Raw genomic sequence first — 25,929 nt, 5'->3', positions numbered from 1 at the left:
TATTGCCTTCGTGCGCCCAGGTTCGTCGATGAGTACACCATCGCAGGCGCTCCTGTCTGTGATGCACCGTCAAGGGTAACCGCAGCCATGGTCTCCGAGCTGATAGTCCATGCTGCTGCAAACATCGTCGAACTGTTCTAGCAGATGGTTGTTGTCTTGCAGACGTCCCCATCTGTTGACTCACGGATCGAGACGTGGCTGCACGATCCGTTACAGCCATGCGGATAAGATGCCTGTCATCTCGACTGCTAGTGATACGAGGCCGTTGGGATCCAGCACGGCGTTCCGTATTACCCTCCTGAACCCACCGATTCCATATTCTGCTAACAGTCATTGGATCTTGACCAAAGCGAGCAGCAATGTCGCGATACCATAAACCGCAATCGCGATAGGCTACAATCCGACCTTTATAAAAGTCGGAAACTTGTTGGTACGCATTTCTCCTCCTTACACGAGGCATCATAACAACGTTTCACCAGGCAACGCCATTCAACTGCTGTTTGTGTATGAGAAATCGGTTGGAAACTTTCCTCATGTCAGCACGTTGTAGGTGTCGCCACCGGCGCCAACCTTGTGGAATGCTCTGAAAAGCTAATGATTTGCATACCACAGCATCTTCTTCCTGTCGGTTAAATTTCGCGTCTGTAGCACGTCATCTTCATGGTGTAGAAATTTTAATGGCCAGTAGTGTATAACCAAGTAACAAGTACTTCTGGTACTGCTAAAAATATTTAACATTCTTAACAGTTCCCATGAATGGAGTTGAAGGAACAATTTCCACTCTCGTCAGAGTATCTAACACAGTGACACTGAGCCATGGACTATACTGATTAGCTTGTGCTACCGACAGATAGTTCGCGTTGTACCTCGACACAAAAGAGACGAAACTTGAAGTTGTAAAGGAACTATTTGTCGTCGCTTATTAACGACTAACGACGGCCTGCCGCAATGGCCGAGCGGTTCTAGGCGCTTCAGTCTGGAATCGCGCGAGTGCTACGGTTGCAGGTTCGAATCCTGCCTCGGGCATGGATGTGTGTGATGTCCTTAGGTTAGTTAGGTTTAAATAGTTCTTAGTTCTAGGGGACTGATGACCTCAGATGTTAAGTTCCATAGTGCTCAGAGCCATTTTTTTGAGTAACGACGGGGTTCCAGTGCAGTCTCATGGAAACTATTTATACTAATATTTCTTCGCCTCAAGTATCACGTGCTGCTGACTTACTGCTTGCATGATAGAGTGAAACACGAGTAAGTAAATTATGTAGTAAATGAATACCGTAGTGTACAGAAAGGAAAGCTAATAATTTCAGACAACGCACTGAGTACTCGCAACTGACAATGTTTAAAAGAGGACTGAATTATCGTTTATATAATAATACAGGCCTTAATTAACCAAGTACATTCCAGCAACAGCACGCCCGGTTGGCTGTGCGGTCTAACGCACGGCTTTCCGGGCGGGAAGGAGCGCCTGGTCCCCGGCACGCATCCGCCCGGCGGATTTGTGTCGAGGTCCGGTGAACCGGCCAGTCTGTGGATGGTTTTCAGGTGGTTTTCCATCTGCCTCGGCGAATGCGGGCTGGTTCCCCTTATTCCGCCTCAGCTACACTATGTCGGCGAGTGCTGCGCAAACCAGTTCTCCACGTACGAGTTCACCACCATTACTCTACCACGCAAACATAGGAGTTACAATCGTCTGGTGTGAGACGTTCCCTGGGGGGTCCACCGGGGGCCGAACCGCACAATAACCCTGGGTTCGGTGTGGGGCGGCGGAGGGGTGACGTGGACAGCGGTAGTCGTCGTGGGGTTGCGGACCACTGCGGGTGCGGCGAGGACGGAGCCTCTTCGTCGTTTTTAGGTCGCCGGTTAACGTACAATACAATACAATACATTCCAGCAACAGTATTAACATCTGGATGGAGTGGTAAATCCAAATACACTGGTGTGCAAAACTTAAGGAAGACAATATCATTCGTATGATGTGTCACTGCCAAGCAACACATCTCGATGAAGCTTGGGCCATACATACCGTAGTAAAGAATGTTGCAGTATAGTACAAAAGGTAACTGAAAGAAATACAAAATCGTGTTCGCCAGAAATATGCAGTCATGTTCGACAACATTTCTGGGTGAACTACATGTTCCCACCTCTCGCCTTATGAGGGTATGTCCAGCAATGTCGGAAATGTTCGTTTTGGTAGTCCAGGAGTTATGGTGCGGGGAGGCGTACTGTTGCATGGGCGTGCTGACTTCCAAATATTTGAACACGGTACACCCACCAGTCAAAGTTATTGTGACACTGTACTCCCTTCCCCATGTGCGTCTTTTCAGGGGTGCATTCGACCAATACTTCGTTTCTTTTCTTTTTTTGTGGGTGACAATACGCTACGGTATCGAACTGCGCAGGTGAAGAAGCTTTTGAGCGAAGGAATATTCGGCGAATGGACCGGCCTGCCCGTTCCCCCGACTTACACCCCATAGAGCACGTGTGGAATGCGTTGGGGAGACCTGTTGTAGCACGTCCACATGCATCAACGACCATCCAGCCATTGTCAGCCGCCCTGATGGTGGAATGGAACAGCCTACCACAAGCGCTCCTTTCCAACCATGTGGCCAGCATGGAGGCACGTTGCAGAGCTTGTATAGCCGTTCGTAACGGTCACACACCCTATTAAGAATCATGTCCCGCCTTTTCTTCAAATGGTTCAAATGGCTCTGAGCACTATGGGACTTAACATCTATGGTCATCAGTCCCCTAGAACTTAGAACTACTTAAACCTAACTAACCTAAGGACAGCACACAACACCCAGCCATCACGAGGCAGAGAAAATCCCTGACCCCGCCGGGAATCGAACCCGGGAACCCGGGCGTGGGAAGCGAGAACGCTACCGCACGACCACGAGATGCGGGCCCCGCCTTTTCTGAAGCCGAGGGAACCATCATGAATTTCTGTGACTTCAGCGTAATTATTTTCTTTGAAAAAAAAAAAGTATTTCTTTCCGTACTGTACTCCACTGTACTGTAATAATTCTTTCTACGTGTGGTCCAAGTTTCATCGAGCTGTATTACTTGGGAGTGACACATCATGCGAAAGTTACTTTCGTTCTTAAGTTTCGCACACCAGCCTAATTTATATACAGAGGGGTCCAAAAAAATGTGTCCACTGTTTAAAAGTTCATAACTTGCAAACTAATTGACGGAGTTGTCTCATTTTTGGTGAAAGTATAGCTTAAAGTCCAACTTAAAGATATCACTGTAGGTGTTAGAAATGGTCACCATTAACATCCACACACAAACTATGCCGCCGAACTGCAGCGCGAACTACTGACTGCAACGTATTCAGTTGGATATTTGCACATGAACGTACGGTGGATTCTCGAAGTTCAACCAATGTGCGTGGCTTTTGTCGACAAACGACGTCCTTTAGTGTTCCCCCAGGTAAACGTCCAGAGGAGTTAGGTCTGCGGAACGTGGTGGATACTCCACAGCACCTCTATGGCCTATCCATCTTCCTGGTAGATTTTCGCCCAGATACGCCCTCCCACGATTTTGGTAGTGCGCTGGGGCACCATCTTGTTGAAAGTAAACTCTTCCGTCTCCATACAAGTCTCGGATGGCAGGTAAAATGGATGTCTGAAGCTTCTGAAGGTACACCTCACCGGTAAATGTGCCGTCAAAGAAGAATGGCCCAATCAAGCCCCGGTAAGACAACCCACACAACACATTTACTCCTGGCAAATTCACGGCTTTGTCTACATGGACGTTCGGATTTTCGGCGGCCCAGTAGATGCAATTGTGGCGATTTACTGAACCATTGAGTTTGAACTGTGCCTCATCAGACCACACTTTAAACTCTTCATCGTTGCGTACCATGTAAGTAAACCACTCGCAGTACTCCATTCTGCGATCTGGGTCGTCCTTGTTCATTGCGTGTAGCAATCGTGGGATGTAGCACTTCCACTTTGCTGTCTTCAAAATTCGCCGAACACTTGAGCGACCACTCCAGTTTCACGGGCACACTGTCTCACAGACTTCTGTGGTGAGCGAGTGAATTGTTGTAACACACGACGGGAGTTAGCTGGACTTGTCACTGTTACAGGTCGTCCAGATCGTTGTTTGAGTACGTCTTTAACACAGCCTTCGGCTTCAAATTTGTCTCGAATGCGACGAATCGTTAAACGTGTCGGTGGCTCTGTTTGATACTCATTTCGCCATTGCCGTTGAACCTCATTAATGTTTTCGTACTTAAAATATCACTTCAAAACTGACTTCCTTTCATCGAATGTAAGCCTTGCGCCAGCCATGTTTACTCGAGTAACTAGGTGCAACTATGAACAAAACACTGACTATCTGGCGACTACCATCAGACAAAACAAAACAACGCAATACAACGCTTGTGTGGCGATTGCCGGAACTACAAACTATTATACTACTGAAGATGAGACAACTCCGTCAATTAGTTTGCCAGTTGTGGAGTTTTAAACAGTGGATACATTTTTCTGGACCACTCTGTATATGAATTTAATTCTTTTTTTTTTTATTCATGTTTGTCCCATGGTTTTAGTCAAACGCGTGACGGTAGCTAGTTAAATATTTAACGGCTACAATATTAGACATCTTTCAGAACTTTTTCTAGCTATGCAATATTTCTGAGAATATTGTATCTTATAGTTCCAATTTGCTTGTCACGTAGGGGGATGTCCAACGATACCCCACTAGACTCGCCATCCTACGCCGTGCGTCGGTGGCGGGGGTTAACTTTGAAATTTTCAATGACAATGCCAGGTTTTTATGCAGATTACGATTCTACGGCAGAATCTACATACGTTTTGTCTGAAGCATTATCTTCGTTTCGCCACAGATGACGCTGTAATCGGAAGAATAGAAATGAGTTCACGATCGTAATTTACGACATGCTGCTCAATGGCCCTTGAATGTCGAATAGCACGTGGGACCCCACCTCCATGCTGCGAGGGTAGGACAGGCCAGTATTTCATAACTTCTAACTGGAAACCCGATTAGCAACGTTGTATTCCTCCAACATATCGAACAGGGGACTACTCGACGCGCCACTGTGGCCGTGGCTCAAAGCGAACGCGACTCTACTTTTCTAATTAGAGTAAGTGTTCAAACGTAGTACCGCCAACTATAATACACTTAGTGATCCGTTTTTCAAATAACTGTACATAGGACAGAGGGATATCTGCGGGAATGTCAGCATAGGCGTTTCTGATGCAGCATCTGTGGCGAAACGAAGAAACTGCTTCAGACAAAACTGACGTAGATTTTGCCGTAGAGTCGTAATCTGCAATAAAAGCCAAGGGTTCTCATTGAAGATTTCGAAGTCCGCCACCCCCCTCCCTTCCTCCCCCCGTTGAGTGTGGTATCATTGGACGTCTCCCTTCGAGAGAAACAAACTGGGATTATAATTTTTTTTTGATCCGATGTGTAATTTTCGAGATATTTCAGTGTCTTTAGTTAAAATAAACACAGTGTATTGAAGTTGGCTGTAGGACGTTTGAACACTTACCACTTTCTCTAATTGCAAACCGTTACTATGTTCACTCCGCCCGTGTTATCAGCGGGCAGAACGCTTTTTTAAACTCCATTCGGATCCTTAAGATTCCATATATACTATATATCGTATAGGAAGCCAAGTATTGAAGCTTGAAAGCTACTTTATCTGATGTTTCTCGTTTTGAGGCTCGGAAGACTATATTAAAATGATCCTAACATTTTTGTTATGTCGTCATTAACTAGAAAGCTTCATAGACGTTAGCCATCATGTACTATAACAAAATTACGACGTATTTGGCCTGTGGGATCATATCATCGTCGGAGGAGACTACGTGCTGTCTGGAGGGACGAGACTGTTCTGGGAAGCTTGGGGAGAACAGCATGATGTTGCTGAAGATGATCTATATGCAAATAGCGACCCGCCCAGGTGACAAGCACCATTATTAATTCACACGCGCCAGGGCGCAACATCAGCCCGTCTAGGGGTTCGGCTGCCGAAACCCCGGAGTCGATACAAGTTCACCAACTCCGACCATCTTATATTATGCCCACAGCTAAGAATAATAAGCGTAAGAACTGCTTTAACGAAACATCTGAATAATTTACGTGATGTGTAATGCCTCATTTAATATGCAACTGAAACCTTGCGTTTACGATATGAAAACTCAAAGCATACTTACGTAAGCTAATTATAACGAGCAAGAATAAGTATTTTAAGATGTGAATATATGGACATTTCGCGCAGAAAATTTCGCATTGACAAGTCTCTAATTATTAGTGGTAATTTACATCTACATATGTTACAAGAGACAGTCAAATGAAAGCGAAACAGACGGAAAAGGTAAGTAAACTGATCATTATTTGAAAAGTAATCATCATAACTGTTAATACATTTATCCCAATGTGGGACAATGGAAAAATGTTTGTGGTTACTTACGGAAGAATGATTGTACCCAGGAGTACATCTCTTGGTCCGAAGCAAATCGACGGCCAGTAATGTCTTTCCTTATGGCTCATAGAAAAAAAGGAAATCGCATTGGGAGAGATCTGGACTGTATGGCGGATGTATAAGGGCCCACTTGTTGCCAGGATTGTTTCGACTACGCTGCAGACATTTCGCTGGGATGCCCTAACACATCCTCCATACAGTCACGATCTGTCCAATGCGATTTCCATGTTTTTGGAGCCTTGGAGAAAGACATTCGTGGCCGTCGATTTCTTTCGGACGAAGAAGTGTGCTTCTGGATACAATCATGGTTTCGTACGCAACGGCAAACATTTTTCTACGAAGTCATTGACCGTCTGATCTCACAGTGGGATAAATTTATTAACAGTTATGGCGATTACTTTTGATATAATAAACAGTTTACTTACTTTCTTTGCATCTGTATCGTTTTCATTTGCCTGCCCTTATACATCAACAGTTACATGTCTGCTCTGCAATTGATACCTAATTTCCCCTGGCAGAGGGTTCATCGAACCACTCTCAGATTATTCCTTTACCGTTTCACTCTCTAATAGCGTTCAGGAAATGTGAACGCTTAAATCTTTCCGTTAGAGACCTAATTTCTCTTGGTACCTCCAAAAATTATACACACTTATTTTTTGACACTATTTGATGTGGTTCGTGTACTGAAGATTACAGAAAAGAAAGGAAAGAAAGATTAGGCTTTAGCCTTGACGATGAGGCAACTAGAGACAGAGTGAAGCACGGACTGGGGAAGGATACGGAATGAAATCGACAGTGCTTTTTCAAAGGAATCGACCCGGCATTCACCTTAAACGATTTAGACAAATCACGAAGATTACAGCTCTGACATGCTGTAGAAATACAGTATTTTTCGAGCAAAGACCGATCGATAAGGATCAAAATGGTTCAAATGGCTCTGAGCACTATGGGACTCAACATTTGTGTTCATAAGTCCCCTAGAACTTAGAACTACTTAAACCTAACTAACCTAAGGACATCACACACATCAATGCCCGAGGCAGGATTCGAACCTGCGACCGTAGCAGTCGCGCGGTTCCTGACTGAGCGCCTAGAACCGCTAGACCACCGCGGCCGGCGATAAGGATCAATAGTTCTGGAGGATTGGAACTTGAATTTATATTCTTTTGCACTGTTGCACCCAGAAAATGAGGAAGAAACAAAATGAGACTTCACCGGTTGGAAGGGTATGTGATGCTATTTCAGTGATAACAAAATCAAGTCAAATTTGCAAACAACTCCGCAGTGTGAGTCCGCTTATCAACACGAGCATCCACTGTGTCCTGGATTCATGCAATGATTCGCTTGGAAAAGGTGTCATAAAGATGTTGTAACCTCTCGTGATACAACCTGGCCGCAGTTGTGGTAACAGGTCCTTCATATCATTAATACTGGTGCGGGGATGGAGTTGAAATTTAAGCTGGTCCCCACAAGTCCTGTCTGGGTAAAATCTGGGGATCTTGCTGGTCACAAGAGTACCTCAACATAAAACAGATACGTGCTATGTAAGGACGAGTATTGTACTGTTGGGAAACGGTACCACAATAGTGTCTCATCAGAGGTAACACATGAAGACGCAGGATGTCCGTGAGGCACCCTTGTGCCGTCAGAGTTCCCTCAGTCACTAAAAGCCGTGACCTAAAGTCAAACTCGAAGAAGAACTGATATTGCTTCGGAAAATGGTAACAAACTGAAATGCTAGAGATATGTAAAAAAGTTTTGTATACAGTGCATGGTGCCTCCTTCGTTAACCATTGATTTCGACAGTTACATAGCGCACTGGGCTGAGTAACGCTGTTTCATCTTGCAGACCGGAAAGAGATGATAAAACTTTCGGTGACAGGGAGTCAGTGGTCTATCTGATCTCTGAAAAATAGCTTTGGGAACGAACGCTACGCTCCGTGTCCTCCCATGAGTAAACTCTTTTATTTCGATAGGCGTGGGAGGAAGTACTACTGTTAAAGTGACAGCGATCGACTGCCTCGTAATCCAACCTATTTAGATCATATATGAAGTGCTCCTGTATTATTCTGATACCAGATACTGCCAACGGCAATTTGTCACCAACTCTGCCGATTAGCACCGTAGTTTCATTAAACAAGCCGTTGTATAATACCTGCAGTCAAAAGACACTCCGCAGAAAATCAACTAGGATTCTTCAACAGGGAATGAACCGAGCGAGGTGGCGCAGTGGTTAGCACGCTGGACTCGCATTCGGGAGGACGACGGTTCAATCCCGTCTCTGGCCATCCTGATTTAGGTTTTCCGTGATTTCCCTAAATCGCTACAGGCAAATGCTGGGATGGTTCCTTTAAAAGGGCACGGCCGATTTCCTTCCCCATCCTTTCCTCACCCGAGCTTGCGCTCCGTCTCTAATGACCTCGTTGTCGACGGGACGTTAAACACTAATCTCCTCCTCAACAGGGAATGATGACTCATCCCACGTGGTAAGACGTTTTCTTGTGAAGCCACCACGCATAACTACAAAGCTTTTCGCTGACGTAGCAGTGACTGTCAACCTTTACGTCATCGTCATCCAGCGATTAAAGCTCGTGAAAAACGATGCCATAACAAGTTGCCTCCGCCCGCATCCATCCAGAACTTTCTTCTTAAAGTCACCTAAAGTATACAGTTGGGTTAAATAATTTTACAGATCACATTGCCAACGATGTCTTGGTCTACCAAGAGAATGCGTTTTCCATGATTTTCCCTCCATCAGAAATTGCATTTTCTGACATCCGTGTTACATGATCAGCCCATTTGCTCTTCATTATGTTCGTAATCCGATTTCCGTCTATCATACCATAAAATTCTTTCATCCCCGCCCTTAACAGGTCCTAAAATCCTTCTCATTCCCCTTGTTTCGAAGATATCACGTTTCTGTCTATTAAGTTCTCTCGTTATCCATGTTCCAAGCCATAACATAAAATTGTGCTAATTATGGTGGTATAGACATTTATCTTTGTTCTATATGACAGAGCTTAAGATTTGAAAGCTATTGGCACACTGAAGCCGGCCGAAGTGGCCGCGCGGTTCTGGCGCTGCAGTCTGGAACCGCGAGACCGCTACGGTCGCAGGTTCGAATCCTGCCTCGGGCATGGATGTGTGTGATGTCCTTAGGTTAGTTAGGTTTAACTAGTTCTAAGTTCTAGGGGACTGATAACCACAGCAGTTGAGTCCCATAGTGCTCAGAGCCATTTGAACCATTTGGCACACTGAAGATAGATATCGCTTCTGCTTGTATTTTATTCTGTAAATCAGGATCTAATTCATTGCGTATGGTGAATCAAGCTCCTACGTACGAAGTTGCTAGACTAATATCTCGAAGGTTCAGTTAGTACCAAAACATTCTGGAAACAATGAATATTAATAAAAGAAAATAAAACCAGTAATAAGCACGATGAGGAAGAAGCTTATCTCATTCTTTGAACATCTGATGAGAACATCAGAAAAAGGAATTAGTAAGGGAATAATTGAAAAATTTTGGAATAGTAGAGCAACATTAAATGGATCATAGAAATTAAAGAAGATACTAGAGAACTCCAAATTACAGTACACGATTTATACAACAAAACAGAGAAAATCAGAGTACTACAAGACACGCAACCCAGGCTACAAACAAAGATCAATAAAAGGGCTACAGGAAGAGTACTCTCAGACGAAGAAGGAAAGAAAATGTCTGAAAGAATGAAGAAGTATTGGCCAGACAGAAGAGCAAAACACAATTCATATAACGATAAATTATAACAATCCCTAATAACTACTGCACTATCGCATTTCTTATTGATTTATTATTGAAATGTATTGTATTATTGACCAACAACAACCTACGTAAACCTTTGTATAAATGATTAGAGTGGTCCAATGAAGATCATAAAATAAAAAAAATATTAAAGGAAAAGAACTATATTGCTTATGTTCTACAGCGTTAATTTATTCACGTTAACCATATTTCGGCTTACAAGGCCATCATAAGACTTTAACTGACTATCGTCAACAAGGAAGTTACAGCGTTTGTAAACAACATTGGAACAGATGACTGAGGCACATGCACACATTAAAAGTCATCTTTGACAGTACAGTGGCAATACAATTAAAAGGTAAAAAGTTGAACAAGAAATAAAAATAAAGGGAGCAAACAGGAAAAAACATTAACGCTAAACTCGGAAAACAGTACCTATGTAACACTTTATATTAAATAAACAAACCAAATAAAATAAAATAAAATTTGAACTTAAACTTGAGATGACTACTGGATGTATGGGTACATTTTGCTTATGTATTTCAGGAAGCCAATGCAGTTTAGGAGGCACTGCGTCCATATTAGTTAAGTCATTCAGTAAAATCCAACTAAATTATTCAAAGATTATATTAAATGTGTATTCATTCAAAAGCATATTTTCTGAGTGTGAATCAATTTAGTAACTAACGTGGGTCTAGTGCCTCCTAGACTGCATGGGCTCGCTGAACTACATAATCAAGGGGCAACCATCCATCCAGTTGTATCACCATTCACTGCTCCACCTTACAAACTCACTAGTAAATTGGACGCCTTAATTAAGAGCTAGGCAAAAATCTAATAAAAGCATGGTATTTCAAACCCAGTGGGCGTTGCAAATAAGACAAAAAATCTATCTATCTCTCACAGCACTAAATTAGTATCTTTTTATGTCTGCAGTTTGTTTTCCAACATTACAGTAGGGTAAAGTGTTGATATTCTGACAGAGTTGATGTATAAGTCTAATGTCAACCCTGTGGAACTGAATGACTTGATAAAGGCCATTCAGATATGCTTAGCACAAAACTATTTCCAATTCCAAGGAACTTCGCATAAACAGTTATATGGCTTAGCAATGGGGTCCCCTCTTAGTCCTCTTTTGGCTGAAATATTCATGGCCCATTTTGAACAACATTCTTTGAATAAAGAATCTTTGAATGCACATATTAAATACTGAATGAGACGTGTAGACGATGTGCTGTGCATGTGAACACGTACTATAAGATAGACCAACAAATTTTTGCATAGTGCGAAAAGTAAACATAGAAATATTCAGTTCACAGTGAAGGTTGGCAACAAGTACATAAACTTCCTATATCTCACCAATGACATCAGTACACAGACACAGTGTTTCAAAATTTGTAGAAGAACTACGACTACAGACTCAGTAATACCTTCTTCATCACAACACCCAGTAACACAAACATGCAGCTTTTCACTCAGTGCCGCGCGGGATTAGCCGAGCGGTCTCAGGCGCTGCAGTCATGGATTGTGCGGCTGGTCCCGGCGGAGGTTCGAGTCCTCCCTCGGGCATGGTACGTGTGTTTGTCCTTAGGATAATTTAGGTTAAGTAGTGTGTAAGCTTAGCGACTGATGACCTTAGCAGTGAAGTCCCATAAGATTTCACACACATTTGAACATTTTTTCACTCAGTGGTACACCGTCTCATATGTGGTTCCATGTCCAAAGAGGATTTCAGAGCCGAGCTGGACACAGTAAAGTTTCCTATTTTTGTTAGTACACTCTATGTAGGTAATTATATCAAAAAAGTTTTTTAAATTATTGAGCAGTTAGTTGATCTAGGCATTATTAAGAAAAGAGTTTCTATGATATCTTGTTATTATTGTTTTTGTGGTTGTCAGTCTCACGACTGATTCGACATAGCTCTCCACGCTATACTTGTTAATAAAGACAATGAACGCAAATTATGAGTCTGTGACTTTTTTACACTTCAACAAGTATTTCCTATCCAGCCCGCGTGGATGGTCTTTATCAATAACACGTTTAGACACAGCTATCTTCAGACTCTACGATGATAAATTAACAAGAAGTGCGATACAAGTACAGGGTGACTCAAAAGAATGGGAGATTTTGGAACGTGTTGTGGCAGCGCTGCGAGGTAGGTGGCACCGAATGGCATATAAAATGCTGCTCGCACTTTCTTGCTATTTGGTAAACGGTAAACATGAAACAATGGAACGCTGTGTAGCGTGCCTTTGCGGTAAAAGCTTATTACAAGAGTGGAAGTGTGAAGGTCGCATGTCGAGAATTTCGGCGTCATTTCAACATCGGACGGCATGGTCGTGTTTCCTAAACGCATGCAATTAACACCTCGGTTGGCAATTTTGAAGCAACGGGTTCTGTACTGAAGAATCAATCTGTAGGAAGACCCCGAACCGCTCGTACGGGAGACAATATCGAAGCTGTGCGAACTGCTTTCGTAAGAAGCCCACATTCGACGCCAGGCAGACTCTCAACAGTTGCATAGTCAGAGTTTTCAACGAATACTGAAAGTGGATTTAAAATTCCCTCCGTAGAAGCTGCAGAACGTTCAGTAACTTCAACCTACCGACCTGCTAATGCTTAGACAATATGCTGAACGCGTATTCGCTAAAGTGCACGACGACAATTTCGTTAACAACCTGTGGATGTCGGACGATGCTCACTTTCACCTCAGTGGCTTTGCCATCAGAGAGAATTTTCGCTGTTGGTCTTAGCAAAATCCACGTCAGCTACACGGGCGTCGATTGCACAGCAGCAAAATTACTGTATGGTGCGCAGTGTCATCGAATGGCGTTATAGGTTCCTATTTTTTTGAAGATGATGATGAGTGCGCAACCACAGTAACGTCTGTTCGGTATGTTGTCACGATGGAAAAGTCTTGTTACGCTTGAACAACAGTTAGTTTCAACATGATGGAGCAAAGGCACATACGGCACGGGTATCAAATGGCTATGAGCACTATGGGACTTAACATCTACGGTCATCAGTCCCCTAGAATTTTCTCTGTCTCGTGATGACTGGGTGTTGTGTGATGTACTTAGGTTAGTTAGGTTTAAGTAACCTAACTAACCTAAGTACATCACACAACACCCAGTCATCACGAGACAGAGAAAATCCCTGACCCCGCCGGGAATCGAATCCGGGAACCCGGGCGTGGGAAGCGAGAACGCTACCGCACGACCACGAGCCGCGGACTGGCACGGGTATCAGTGGGAGCTTTACGACAGTTATTTGGTAAAAGTGTCACTTCATGGCGTGGTGACATTGCGTGGTCCCCAAGATTGCCTGACGTGACAGTGTGTGATTTTTTCTTATGGGGCCACCTTAACAGCGCAGTTTGCCGTACTCGACCTGCTACCACCGAAGAACTTACAGCATGAACACGAGAGGAAATCTCCACGATCCTTTTGAAATTTTAAGTCGAACCATGCACAACGTTCCTATCAGGCTGCAGGAATGTGTGCGCCCAGAAGAAGGCCATCTATCGCATTGATATTCGAGAAACAAAATGCTTGTGAAATTTAATTATGGCACATTCTATGCCATACAATGACATACATAAATATGTGTAAAGTAGTTGTGCTCATCCATTTATCTTCATTTTCAAAGTTCCCGTTCTCTTGATCCTCCCTGTATTACAACATACTTCTGTTAAATTTATTTCTATTTTATTGTCACAATATCTGAAGATAGCTATGCGGAAACCTGTTATTAGTAAAGACCATCCAATGGTTGTAGACAAGAAACTTTACTGCCGACCATACATAACGACGCTTGAAGGAAGTGTTCCGCGACTTACGTTGGAACACTAAACCTTCATTTCCAGTGAGCCGTTCCTACTACACCCATACAACTGCACAATATACGCAGGTCTGCTTTTGCTTTTTATCATTACAATATTATTTCAACACATATTCCAAATACCTACATACAAAAAAATTAAATGCAGACAAAACATTATTTCACAGAACTGTAGCATGTTATAAATTTTTACTATTTATTTTTGTCAGTGTAGTGCGTAATCTCCGTTGACAGCTCTTGCAAGTCACAGTGTAGAAAGTGTGGACGCTGTAATCAAAGGATGTTTTTGTTCTTACTCGATTTAGTTATATTAGCTCAGGGGAAAGTTTATGCAGGCGTATGCTGGGCATTATGATCAGACAGAGTAAATGTTTGACATCTGACAAAAAGTTTGCCCATGTTCCGTCCTCTGTTCTGTTACAGCATACCTATTAAATTTCTGAGTCAACATTTTTATTGGTGTTGTATTAGAGTCCACGACACCATGTCATTAGTGATCCTGAACAAATAAATATTACGGCATAACAAGTTAGATGCCATTTTCCTTGACTTCCGGAAGGCGTTCGATACAATTCCGCACTGTCGCCTGATAAACAAAATAAGAGCCTACGGAATATCAGACAAGATGTGTGGTTGGATTGAAAGTTTTTAGCAAACAGAACACAGCATGTTGTTCTCAATGGAGAGACGTCTACAGACATTAAAGTAACCTCTGGAGTACCACAGGGGAGTGTTATGGGACCATTGCTTTTCACAATATACACTCCTGGAAATTGAAATAAGAACACCGTGAATTCATTGTCCCAGGAAGGGGAAACTTTATTGACACATTCCTGGGGTCAGATACATCACATGATCACACTGACAGAACCACAGGCACATAGACACAGGCAACAGAGCATGCACAATGTCGGCACTAGTACAGTGTATATCCACCTTTCGCAGCAATGCAGGCTGCTATTCTCCCATGGAGACGATCGTAGAGATGCTGGATGTAGTCCTGTGGAACGGCTTGCCATGCCATTTCCACCTGGCGCCTCAGTTGGACCAGCGTTCGTGCTGGACGTGCAGACCGCGTGAGACGATGCTTCATCCAGTCCCAAACATGCTCAATGGGGGACAGATCCGGAGATCGTGCTGGCCAGGGTAGTTGACTTACACCTTCTAGAGCACGTTGGGTGGCACGGGATACATGCGGACGTGCATTGTCCTGTTGGAACAGAAAGTTCCCTTGCCGGTCTAGGAATGGTAGAACGATGGGTTCGATGACGGTTTGGATGTACCGTGCACTATTCAGTGTCCCCTCGACGATCACCAGTGGTGTACGGCCAGTGTAGGAGATCGCTCCCCACACCATGATGCCGGGTGTTGGCCCTGTGTGCCTCGGTCGTATGCAGTCCTGATTGTGGCGCTCACCTGCACGGCGCCAAACACGCATACGACCATCATTGGCACCAAGGCAGAAGCGACTCTCATCACTGAAGACGACACGTCTCCATTCGTCCCTCCATTCACGCCTGTCGCGACACCACTGGAGGCGGGCTGCACGATGTTGGGGCATGAGCGGAAGACGGCCTAACGGTGTGCGGGACCGTAGCCCAGCTTCATGGAGACGGTTGCGAATGGTCCTCGCCGATACCCCAGGAGCAACAGTGTCCCTAATTTGCTGGGAAGTGGCGGTGCGGTCCCCTACGGCACTGCGTAGGATCCTACGGTCTTGGCGTGCATCCGTGCGTCGCTGCGGTCCGGTCCCAGGTCGACGGGCACGTGCACCTTCCGCCGACCACTGGCGACAACATCGATGTACTGTGGAGACCTCACGCCCCACGTGTTGAGCAATTCGGCGGTACGTCCACACGGCCTCCCGCATGCCCACTATACGCCCTCGCTCAAAGTCCGTCAACTGCACATACGGTTCACGTCCACGCTGTCGCGGCATGCTACCAGTGTTAAAGACTGCGATGGAGCTCCGTATGCCACGGCAAACTGGCTGACACTGACGGCGGCGGTGCACAAATGCCGCGCAGCTAGCGCCATTCGACGGCCAACACCGCGGTTCCTGGTGTGTCCGCTGTGCCGTGCGTGTGATCATTGCTTGTACAGCCCTCTCGCAGTGTCCGGAGCAAGTATGGTGGGTCTGACACACCGGTGTCAATGTGTTCTTTTTTCCATTTCCAGGAGTGTATATAAATCATCTAGTACGTACTGTCGGAAGTTCTATGCGGCTTTTCGCGGATGATGCTGTAGTATACAGAGAAGTTGCAACATTAGAAAATTGCAGCGAAATGCAGGAAGATCTGCAGCGGATAGGCACTTGGTGCAGGGCCGGCCGCAGTGGTCTAGCGGTTCTAGGCGCTCAGTCCGGAACCGCGCGACTGCTACGGTCGCAGGTTCGAATTCTGCCTCGGGCATGGATGTGTGTGATGTCCTTAGGTTAGTTAGGTTTAAGTAGTTCTAAGTTCTAGGGGACTGATGACCATAGATGTTAAGTCCCATAGTGCTCAGAGCCATTTTTTTGAACTTGGTGCAGGGAGTGGCAACTGACCCTTAACATAGACAAATGTAATGTATTACGAATACACAGAAAGAAGGATCCTTTATTGTATGATTATATGATAGCGGAACAAACACTGGTAGCAGTTACTTCTGTAAAATATCTGGGAGTACGCGTACGGAACGATTTGAAGTGGAATGATCATATAAAATTAATTGTTGGTAAGGCGGGTGCCAGGTTGAGATTCATTGGGAGAGTCCTTAGAAAATGTAGTCCATCAACAAAGGAGGTGGCTTACAAAACACTCGTTCGGCATATACCAGGTCGGGTTCACAGAGGAGATAGAGAAGATCCAAAGAAGAGCGGCACGTTTCATCACAGGGTTATTTGGTAAGCGTGATAGCGTTACGGAGACGTTTAGCAAACTCAAGTGGCAGACTCTTCAAGGGAGGCGCACTGCATCGCGGTGTAGCTTGCTGTGCAGGCTTCGAGAGGGTGCGTTTCTGGATGAGGTATCGAATATATTGCTTCAAAATGGTTCAAATGGCTCTGAGCACTATGGGACTTAACTTCTAAGGTCATCAGTCCCCTAGAACTTAGAACTACTTAAACCTAACTAACCTAAGGACATCACAAACATCCATGCCCGAGGCAGGATTCGAACCTGCGACCGTAGCGGTCTTGCGGTTCCAGACTACAGCGCCTTTAACCGCACGGCCACTTCGGCCGGCAATATATTGCTTCCCCCTACTTATACCTCCCGAGGAGATCACGATTGTAAAATTAGAGAGATTCAAGCGCGCACAGACGCTTTCCGGCAGTCGTTCTACCCGCGAACCATACGCGACTGGAACAGGAAAGGGAGGTAACGACAGTGGCACGTAGAGTGCCCTCCGCCACACACCGTTGGGTGGCTTGTGGAGTATAAATGTAGATGTAGATGTAATCAAAAATGACTCTGAGCACTATGGGACTTAACATCTGAGGTCATCAGTCTCCTAGAACTTAGAACTACCCAAATCTAACTAACCTAAGGACATCACACACATCCATGCACGAGGCAGGATTCGAACCTGCGACCGTAGCAGTCGTGCGGTTCCGGACTGAAGCGCGTAGAGCCGCTCAGCCACCGCGGCCGGCAACAAGTTAATCAAGAGGCAAAATAATATCCATATGGATATCTTAGAAAATACTATGATTCAAGAATGTGTGTGTGTGTGTGTGTGTGTGTGTGTGTGTTTGTGTGTGTGTGTGTGTTTAAGAGGTGTGGTCCACATATTTCAAATATTCTAAATATTCTGATCGGTCAGATTCACAGACGACAAATACGAGTAATTACTGTCTTCTGCTTTTTTTATCTACATCTACATCCATACTCTGCAAGCCACCCGACGGTATGTGGCGGAGGGTACTTTGAGTACCTCTATCTGTTCTCACTTCTATTCCAGTCTCGTATTGTTCGTGGAAAGAAATATTGTCGGGGTGCCTCTGTGTGGGCTCTAATCTCTCTGATTTTATCCTCATGGTCTCTTCGCGAGATATACGTAGGAGGGAGCAATATACTGCTTGACTCCACGGTGAAGGTATGTTCTCGAAACTTCAACAAAAGCCCGTACCGAGCTACTGAGCGTCTCTCCTGCAAAGTCTTCCACTGGAGTATATCTATCATATCCGTAACGCTTTCGCGATTACTAAATGATCCTGTAACGAAGCGCGCTGCTCTCCGTTGGATCTTCTCTATCTCTTCTATCAACCCTATCTGGTACGGATCCCACATTGCTGAGCTATATTCAAGCAGTCGGGGAACAAGTATACTGTAACCTACTTATTTTGTTTTCTGATTGCATTTCCTTAGGATTCTTCCAGTGTATCTCAGTCTGGCATCTGCTTTACCGACGATCAACTTTATATGATCATTCCATTTTAAATCACTCTTAATGCCTACTCCCAGATAATTTATGGAATTAACTGCTTCAAGTTGCTGACCTGCTATATTGTAGCTAAATGATAAAGGATCTTTCTTTCTATGTATTCGTAGAATATTACACTTATCTACATTGAGATTCAATTGCCATTCCCTGCACGATGCGTCAATTCGTTGCAGATCCTCCTGCATTTCAGTACAATTTTCCATTGTTACAACCTCCCGATATACTACAGCATCATCCACAAAAAGCCTCAGTTTATCTCTCTCTACTCCACATATCGACGTTAGTTGGAACCTCAGTGTGAGAAGTCGACAGTTTTCTGTGACATGAGTGTAAATCTAAGAATTATACGTAAGTAGGCCTAATCTGTGCGATTTCAGTTACAAGAATCGCACATTTCTAAAAAACGTCTCATTCCTGCTACCTCCACGTCTCGGACGCGTAGAAGGGAAGTTGTAGAGCTGAGAGGAGGGAAACAGCAGTCAGGAAGTAAGGAGATGAAGAGGGCCGCCGCTCCAGGAGGCGAACCGCGAGCAGCTGCGGCCTGAGCCGCTCTCGGCGGGACGAGCCGCCGCTAAAAATACCCCGCCTACCGCCGCTGGCAGCCCTAACTTCACTTCCTCCACTCTGCACAGCTGTTAGAATGATACTCCTATATGCTTACAATTCAACTACGAGTGGAACTGGGGGAAAAATGACTCTCCGTACGTTTCAATGCGTTCCGTCGCATCATTTATGTGGCTCGGTGAATAAGTGTCAGACGACAAATCTAATACTATGTTGCTTCAGTGGTTCACGGACGTCGCGTCGGATAATATTGTGGAAGCCGCACAGTATATTATGTTGATAATAATCACTTTAGGTCTGTCTAATAAAAACTGAATAAAACGAATTTTTCGTGCCATACTTTCTCCACCAGTATTATTTGAAATTCAGCATCAATGGCTTGAAATAGACATATATATTTGTGCTTCTACTACTGTGTTTCACGTATTGGACATCGTGTATTGAGGTTATAAACTGTTCTGACACTTTCTGATTTTCTATGACGTAATAAAGGTTTAAATTTCTACTGACAGAATTCGTAGAATTTGCTCTACGTGTGTTGTTGCTCTGGTTCTGGAGCTGTCCCTTTTTTTACCTACTGCCCTTCGAAATTTCATTTGCACACGTACTGTTACCAGCTGTTTAGTATTAGAACGAAATATCTAATAGGTGCTTGTGATAGCTGTGATCTATGATTGTGTACTGTGTGGGTATGTGTGAATATGTGTGTGTGCGCGCGCGCGCGCACGTTTTAATTTATATTTGCTTCAGTATGATTCCTTTTATTATATTCCATATTTCTGGATATTCAAAAGGCTTTTTACACCGTTCCTCACAAATGGCTTGTAATCAAGTTGTGTGGTATGGACTATCGTCTCAGTTGGGCGACTGGGTTCGCGATTTCCTGTCAGAAAGGTCACAGTTCGCAGTAACTGACGAAAAGCCATCGAATAAAACATGAGTGATATCTGGCGTTCCCGGAGGAAGTGTAATAGGGCCCCTGCTGTTCCTAATATACACTCCTGGAAATGGAAAAAAGAACACATTGACACCGGTGTGTCAGACCCACCATACTTGCTCCGGACACTGCGAGAGGGCTGTACAAGCAATGATCACACGTACGGCACAGCGGACACACCAGGAACCGCGGTGTTGGCCGTCGAATGGCGCTAGCTGCGCAGCATTTGTGCACCGCCGCCGTCAGTGTCAGCCAGTTTGCCGTGGCATACGGAGCTCCATCGCAGTCTTTAACACTGGTAGCATGCCGCGACAGCGTGGACGTGAACCGTATGTGCAGTTGAAGGACTTTGAGCGAGGGCGTATAGTGGGCATGCGGGAGGCCGGGTGGACGTACCGCCGAATTGCTCAACACGTAGGGCGTGAGGTCTCCACAGTACATCGATGTTGTCGCCAGTGGTCGGCGGAAGTTGCACGTGCCCGTCGACCTGGGACCGGACCGCAGCGACGCACGGATGCACGCCAAGACCGTAGGATCCTACGCAGTGCCGTAGGGGACCGCACCGCCACTTCCCAGCAAATTAGGGACACTGTTGCTCCTGGGGTATCGGCGAGGACCATTCGCAACCGTCTCCATGAAGCTGGGCTACGGTCCCGCACACCGTTAGGCCGTCTTCCGCTCACGCCCCAACATCGTGCAGCCCGCCTCCAGTGGTGTCGCGACAGGCGTGAATGGAGGGACGAATGGAGACGTGTCGTCTTCAGCGATGAGAGTCGCTTCTGCCTTGGTGCCAATGATGGTCGTATGCGTGTTTGGCGCCGTGCAGGTGAGCGCCACAATCAGGACTGCATACGACCGAGGCACACAGGGCCAACACCCGGCATCATGGTGTGGGGAGCGATCTCCTACACTGGCCGTACACCACTGGTGATCGTCGAGGGGACACTGAATAGTGCACGGTACATCCAAACCGTCATCGAACCCATCGTTCTACCATTCCTAGACCGGCAAGGGAACTTTCTGTTCCAACAGGACAATGCACGTCCGCATGTATCCCGTGCCACCCAACGTGCTCTAGAAGGTGTAAGTCAACTACCCTGGCCAGCAAGATCTCCGGATCTGTCGCCCATTGAGCATGTTTGGGACTGGATGAAGCGTCGTCTCACGCGGTCTGCACGTCCAGCACGAACGCTGGTCCAACTGAGGCGCCAGGTGGAAATGGCATGGCAAGCCGTTCCACAGGACTACATCCAGCATCTCTACGATCGTCTCCATGGGAGAATAGCAGCCTGCATTGCTGCGAAAGGCGGATGTACACTGTACTAGTGCCGACATTGTGCATGCTCTGTTGCCTGTGTCTATGTGCCTGTGGTTCTGTCAGTGTGATCATGTGATGTATCTGACCCCAGGAATGTGTCAATAAAGTTTCCCCTTCCTGGGACAATGAATTCACGGTGTTCTTATTTCAATTTCCAGGAGTGTATATAAACGACTTAAGAGACAATCTGAGCAGCCATCTTAGACTGGTTGCAAATGATGCTGTCATTTGCCGCCTAGTAAAGTCATCAGAAGATCAAAACCAATTGCAAAATGCTTTGAACTACATGTCTGAATGGTGCGAAGTGACAATTGATCCTAAATAATGAAATGTCTAAGATGATCCACATGAGTAACAAAAGGAATGCGTTAAATTTCGGTTAAATGACAAATCACACAAATCTAAAGGCTGTCAATTCAACTAAACACCTAGAAATTACAATTACGAACAATTTAAATTGGCACGATCGCATAGGTAATATTGTGAGGAAGGAAAACCAAAGACTGCGTTCTATTGGCAGAAAACTTAGAAGACGCAACAGGTCTGCTGATGAGACTGCCTTCTCTACGCTTGTCCATCCTCTACTAGACTACTGCTCAGCATTATGGGATCCTTATCCGATGGTATTGACGGAGGATACCGAAAAAGTTCAAAGAAGGGCGGCTCGTTTTGTGTTATCTAGAAATAGGCAACGGGGTGCGACGTACATGATACGCGAGTTGGGATGGCCATTTCAATCTCCATCATTCTCCTCTGAATGCGAAAATATCTTGTTAACAACCATCTACATAGGAAGAAATGATCATTTTAATAAAATAAGAGAAGTCAGAGCTCGCACGCAAAGACTCAAGTGTTCCTTTTTGCCACGCGTTGTTAGAGAGTGGAACGGTAGAGAAATAGTGTGAAAGTGACATAAAAGTTTTCTGAGCGGCCCGCATCTCGTGGTCGTGCGGTAGCGTTCTCGCTTCCCACGCCCGGGTTCCCGGGTTCCCGGGTTCGATTCCCGGCGGGGTCAGGGATTTTCTCTGCCTCGTGAAGGCTGGGTGTTGTGTGCTGTCCTTAGGTTAGTAAGGTTTAAGTAGTTCTAAGTTCTAGGGGACTGATGACCACAGCTGTTAAGTCCCATAGTGCTCAGAGCCATTTTTTTTCTGAGCGTCGAACCGCTTCCTAACGTAAAAAAACTATTTGTTATTAAAAACTACACATTACGACATGGTACGACGCTCATAAAATTTTTACACCAACTGACTCTGGCCGCGAAAGTCCACACAATTATAGTGTGAAAGTGGTCCGAAGTCAGGCACTTGTGACTTGCAGAGTATTCATGAAGATATAGATGTAGATTTAGCAGAGAACTTGTGAGGATGTGTCTGGTATTTAATCACCTGATTGTTTTCTGCAATAGTTTTCTGGATGTGGCAGTTTTCCTGCTTTGGGATAAGACATATGTTGTGGTTACACACAACTGAAGACGACAGGGCAGCAAAAATTGAACATGAGATGTCTCCAGTAAGATCTGGGACTTACTCTGTCAGTTATCGCATCTTTATCCTTGGCAATGAAAATCAAAGGGAGGCAACGGCATACCATTTCCAACACAACCATACCTACTAAAGTGTCGCAGTGCTCAAGCCAACCTTCTGGCTGAGGACAGATTTACTCTTACGGAAATAATTTATGTTCTTCATTCAGCTGTTACTTGAAACGTGCAAAACTCTGCAAAAGCATCCAGTCACTTCGGTTAGCGCCCACTGTGTGACAGGGGACTATATATCCGACGGCAGGTACAATGCGTCAACATACAGTATTAAGTGTAAGTTAGCGGAGAGGACTCATTATGTCTGAAAGGAACATCATTCAAGGGAGTTATACAAATACACAAATGGAAAATTCTAGAGATACAGTGCATCTTCTTATACGCGAAAGTTGCTGACACTGAAACATTTTCAAACTCCAATACACCAAAGTGTTATACTTGCGATGTTTTTATGACTATCACCGAATCTGCCAAAACAATACAGTAACAGGAGAATACAGAAAAGCAGGAGAAGATAAACAGTTTTCACCCACCTCGAATTCGGGAACTCACACCGGATGCTCTTTCTTCTCTCCACAAACTATGGGAGACAGAAAAGTTCAACTACAGGAGGTGCTCCTATATCTCCAGTCGCACCATTCGCGCTTGTGGAAACCTGAAAATACTAAGAGTGGCAACAACCGACAAGTCACATAGGGTTCTGAGCGAAATCTCTTACAGCAGATGAAAAAAAGAACAAGTCAGTACGCTCTGCATCAGGTAGATCAGTGTCACCAAGCAAAGAGAAATACTGAAATCATAGAATTCGTCTTGATCAAATATCATATCAGCATTGCAGACAACAGAGTAGTGGACCAACTAGTGGACGATATACGGGCGTAAAAGTCCCATACACAGACTTACTCCTCAAAATGAAGCAACAAGCAGTTCTTTCGTGGCAGGGAAATCGAAATAAAACTGCAGGTTTACAGATGTTTGTACAATGACAGCTATTCTTTGTGAAGTAGAACAAATCGAGGGGAGTAATAGCGTTTGCTGTGTGAAACTGTCTCACTCACTGAGCATTTCCCGGCATAAAATCTGCGTTTTAGACACGCCTTACTGCCAATGAGGAGCTTCTGCAAATTCAGTTTCATTACATTACATTAATAAATCTTCCATAGATCATGAATACGACATTTCGTAAACATGTGGAACGTGTGAGTTTAACGCAAGTTTTCTTTACACAATATTTTTTTTCAGTTACGACTTCATATCTAAACCTTCATCTATTGAGTAGAAGGAGTTGTCATTCAGAAATCCTTTTAATTTGTTTTTAAATACCGGTTGACTATCTGTCAGACTTTTAATGCTGTTTGGCAAATGAAATGACTAAAGATTTTTGTGGCAGCATAATTCACCTCTTTCTGTGCCCAAGTCAGGTTTAACCCAGAATAGTGAAGATCATCCTTTCCTCTAGCTATACGCTTCGCTAATGTTTTTGAACTGGTATGGGTAGTAACAATCAAGTACCATTTGTCCATTTTGATGCACACAGTTTAGGACACTCTAACCGATTTATATAATCACACAGCGCCGTAGGGTCAAGGCATTTAACCTACAGTACATTTATTACATTTAGATCTTACTTCATGTTGTAACTAATACTCAATTACCTATCTAAGTAAAGAAATGTAAATAAAACAAAACAGTTAAAACGAAATATTATTCTTAAATCGTCCACAACAGTGATGCTTTTATAAAAATACGATTATATTATTAAATAATGCGATTATATTATTAAATATAGATTGATACCTAACTCATCACCAGTATTTTTATATTTATTTCTGTTCTTTTGCTAAATTTAAGATTCGTCTTCCGTTTTGGTTTTCTATGTCCAGGTTTTTATTTCTATTTATCACAAATGGCTCTGAGCACCATGAGACTTAATACACTCCTGGAAATTGAAATAAGAACACCGTGAATTCATTGTCCCAGGAAGGGGAAACTTTATTGACACATTCCTGGGGTCAGATACATCACATGATCACACTGACAGAACCACAGGCACATAGACACAGGCAACAGAGCATGCACAATGTCGGCACTAGTACAGTGTATATCCACCTTTCGCAGCAATGCAGGCTGCTATTCTCCCATGGAGACGATCGTAGAGATGCTGGATGTAGTCCTGTGGAACGGCTTGCCATGCCATTTCCACCTGGCGCCTCAGTTGGACCAGCGTTCGTGCTGGACGTGCAGACCGCGTGAGACGACGCTTCATCCAGTCCCAAACATGCTCAATGGGGGACAGATCCGGAGATCTTGCTGGCCAGGGTAGTTGACTTACACCTTCTAGAGCACGTTGGGTGGCACGGGATACATGCGGACGTGCATTGTCCTGTTGGAACAGCAAGTTCCCTTGCCGGTCTAGGAATGGTAGAACGATGGGTTCGATGACGGTTTGGATGTACCGTGCACTATTCAGTGTCCCCTCGACGATCACCAGTGGTGTACGGCCAGTGTAGGAGATCGCTCCCCACACCATGATGCCGGGTGTTGGCCCTGTGTGCCTCGGTCGTATGCAGTCCTGATTGTGGCGCTCACCTGCACGGCGCCAAACACGCATACGACCATCATTGGCACCAAGGCAGAAGCGACTCTCATCGCTGAAGACGACACGTCTCCGTTCGTCCCTCCATTCACGCCTGTCGCGACACCACTGGAGGCGGGCTGCACGATGTTGGGGCGTGAGCGGAAGACGGCCTAACGGTGTGCGGGACCGTAGCCCAGCTTCATGGAGACGGTTGCGAATGGTCCTCGCCGATACCCCAGGAGCAACAGTGTCCCTAATTTGCTGGGAAGTGGCGGTGCGGTCCCCTACGGCACTGCGTAGGGTCCTACGGTCTTGGCGTGCATCCGTGCGTCGCTGCGGTCCGGTCCCAGGTCGACGGGCACGTGCACCTTCCGCCGACCACTGGCGACAACATCGATGTACTGTGGAGACCTCACGCCCCACGTGTTGAGCAATTCGGCGGTACGTCCACACGGCCTCCCGCATGCCCACTATACGCCCTCGCTCAAA

The 25,929-nt window shown here is 45.0% G+C and overlaps 1 non-coding gene across 1 annotated transcript; it reads left to right on the top strand.

Annotated features, from left to right (window-relative positions):
• The first annotated feature begins 8,675 nt into the window (after positions 1 to 8,675).
• On the top strand, positions 8,676 to 8,748 carry Trnaa-cgc (transfer RNA alanine (anticodon CGC)). Its single transcript has one exon. It is a non-coding gene; the product is annotated as a tRNA-Ala (tRNA).
• Positions 8,749 to 25,929: the final 17,181 nt, after the last annotated feature.

The sequence above is a fragment of the Schistocerca nitens genome, chromosome 3 (assembly GCF_023898315.1).
Source record: "Schistocerca nitens isolate TAMUIC-IGC-003100 chromosome 3, iqSchNite1.1, whole genome shotgun sequence".
Taxonomy (NCBI): domain Eukaryota; kingdom Metazoa; phylum Arthropoda; class Insecta; order Orthoptera; family Acrididae; genus Schistocerca; species Schistocerca nitens.
The sequence above is the reverse complement of the archived record's forward strand: the minus strand, read 5'-3'. Positions and strand labels throughout refer to the sequence as shown.